This window comes from Biomphalaria glabrata, chromosome 1 (assembly GCF_947242115.1).
Source record: "Biomphalaria glabrata chromosome 1, xgBioGlab47.1, whole genome shotgun sequence".
Lineage (NCBI taxonomy): Eukaryota > Metazoa > Mollusca > Gastropoda > Planorbidae > Biomphalaria > Biomphalaria glabrata.
Window position 1 is genome coordinate 20,674,946 of NC_074711.1, and position 3,464 is coordinate 20,678,409.

Sequence of the window (3,464 nt, forward strand, 5' to 3'; positions counted from 1 at the left end):
TGGGGGTCAGTGGCTCGCAGGCACTGCCAGGATGTAGCACCGTGTGCTGCAAACTGCTTTAGATTGTCCCCATTTGTCTCGTGAAAACTATGTGTCTTCTAATAATACACCTGGGATTGAGTGGCATAGCACCATTAAAATAGAAAATATTTAGGGGAATTCCCGTTCTTTGATATTTTTTTCTAAGAAAAGTGTTACCTCCCCCGCCCCCTCTTTCCCACATAAGTTTAACTGATGAATAAGGAATTTAGGGGGAAAACCAAGCTGACATTTAAAAACAAATTTTGACTGACAAGATATGAACTCATATCTACATGTCGGTAGACCCTGGAAGAGGAAGAATTAATACCGAGGGCAAAACATAATCTAGTTAGTTCCATGTCTAGATGTATTACTAGATTAATCATTGTTGTAAACGTGTTCAGCATTTCACATTTACTGTAAGAGCCCATGCAATGAAAAAAAAAACAGCTTTACGCTCGGTCAGTCTAGTATAAAGCTCATTCCCTATTCTACACTAGGACTACTGCTTTTTTTTTTTTTAGAGGCCTACATTTTGCCATGTTGCAGCAGAGCAATGATCTTGTCCATCTAAATTTGAAATTCAGACTTTGCATGCCTAGACACAACGATAAAATAAGAGATTCCGATAAGGTTTTTAACGAATATAAAAAGCATGCGTGTAAGACTCTGGAAGAACTTTGCGGTAAGCTTCAGATGGGAAAGTATTTATCAATTCCGTTCAAGTGGATGTCGAACTGGAAGAAAATCGAAACCATCTTTATCATAGAAATTAAAAACAAAAATAGCATCGTAACTTTGACTTGTAGAATGTTTTCTTCTGAGAACGGCGGCAGGCAGAATTCGAATGGAACCTGAGACCCACACGACCAGGCAGCCATTCGTGAAATATGAACAAGATCATTTATAGAATTTCCCAGATCAGTGGAGTGTTTTGTTTTACATTGAAAGAGCTGTGTTTTCTACCGAGAAGGGGACACTATTGACTTACTTATTACATGAATACCTCATAAGAAATATCATTAATTTTTTTTTCTTTTTGCTGGAGAGTCGATTTGAAATAACTTTATGATGATACTAATACCCCTCAGAGAGTCATGCACCTATATTGATCTACAATAATCTACATGTTCTATAGATCTAGATGAAAGAAAATTAATGAAAAGTGTGTAGGGCCTCAACAAACATAATGAGATGTATTTTTATGTATAGCAAAAGTAAGTGTATGCCAACTAGAGCTCAACATTTTCTTCGAGCTGTTCTTCAACGTTTACATGCCATTCAATACTAAAAAAACGAAATTATAATATTCCTGCACACAAGCATATCTCTCACGTAAAGAAAGAAAATCGATAAGATGGTGTGGGTGTTAGTTTGCGGTGTCATGTTACCACTTCCTAATGATTTTTAAGTGCACACATGACCTAATTGTACCCGTATCCCTGGCCAGAAGGATGAACATGAAGCTGCAGAAGCGACTTTAGTATTGAGCTTAAAAATGATTGGACGAGGCGGAGGCAAAAAGGAAGGGAAGAAAATATCTCGTCAGTGTGCTGATTGAGTTTGACCGTGTTGCAAGGCTCACGTCTGCTGATGCACAAGCTATTCATATTTTATGTCCATTTCATCATACTTGTGAGCTATGGGAAGCAGAAATAATGATAGCTCTCATAACTAAGTCATTTCTCTCTCTCTCTCTCTTTCATTCTCTCTTTATCTGCTTTTCTCTCCTCTCTCTAGTAATCTATCTATCTATATACTCACACACACACCTTTTCGTCGTTTTTTTCTTACGTGTACTAACTACTAGCCTACTAACTGCTGTGCCAATAGGAAGTCTGGGCTTAATTGATTCATTTCTCAGCATATATGAATCAGTGTCCAAGAGCTTGATTGAGAAAACGAGCTCTTTGAATGAATCTAGTCCATTGATTCGGTCGTTCGGATGCGCCCCATTCAGCAAATCATGGCTGCAAAGTTGTTTGATAAAAACATCCATTAATTAATCAAACACCTTCCACCACAGACCATTGATAGGTTTCCCATAGTGCCTTGGTGCTGTCGTGATTGGTTGATGCGAAGGACTGATGACATTTAACAGACACATTGTTACAATCGCTCATGGCAACTTTTTTTAATGAATGAATGCTTAAAAAGCCTGGCCATCCTGCATTTTTTAAGTGATGACACATGGCCAGTTACATAAATGTTTCTTCTTTGTTGTTTTCTAATTATTATTTTACTTAATTAATCAGTTCAAAAACTTTGCATCATTCAAATGTAAGCTTAATTTTCAAGAAAATTTAAACTGGAGATTTTAAGAAATAATTCTTTAGTTCATCTCCTCTCTGCTAGCTTGATTCTTTTTAAAAGAATACAATGCGAAAAAAAAAATCGGCTAAACTCTGCGTTAAATCATTTTTCCAGTTCTTCACCGGAGCCCTATGTATCAGTTATTTCCCTCTCTCGAGTTCTATGCAAATATAATTTTAATTGTTTCTTTGTTTTCAGCCAATGAAATTATAGGAAGATAAAAGCAGATTGAAACAATTTATATGAAATTATAGGAAGATAAAAGCAGATTGAAACAATTTATATATAAAAAATAAGCTTTCTATTTTATTAAAAAGAAAAAAATTCACTTTGTAGAAGAAAAACGATGCACTTTGGTAGACCTACTATACTGAAGAAGTCTAACTTATTAAAGACATTGTGATGATACAATGAATTACAATGAAATCTATGTGTGCTGCATCTTGCAAAACATTTTTATTGGCAGTTAAGCATAACAAAAAATAAAAGAGTTAGTCGATGTTATAGTGATCTAAAATGTTTTATAATGTTATCGAAATAGTGTAGGCGGTCCCTAACAGGCTACTCATTGGCGTCAAGCTCTGTTTTATGTCGGCGTTGTATGAAATCTCTCTAGACTCAAATGTAGCTCCGTCAATGATATCTGTGCTGCATTATGCAAAGGCTACAAAAAATTATATTACATGTACATGTAACATTATAAAATTATAACATTAGCTTTCGTCTAAGGCCGTTACTATGCAATTAGTGGTAATTCAAGTGCTGAAGGACAGGTTTGTTTGCCTTTATTGTCCAATTAGTGGGCTTGGCTTTGCAATTATCCCCGTCAGATGGACCAATACTTGATGGGCTGAAAAGGCAGCGCTCTGCCATATTGAGTTACGAATGGATCGTAACAGATATGAGCATTGAGCATGAAAGAAAATATTTCTTTTTGTTGTTGGCCAACTTTGTCAGATTATTGGATCACAAATTGGAGCTGGAAAAGGGTGGTGAGATTGGTCGTCATTAAGATAGATCCAGTTCGTTTAATATGTGTAGTAGAACACATATGAGTATTACTGTTATTTCATATTCATACCCATGCACACATACAAATACTGTATAATTCATTACTGAAGATTTTCTTG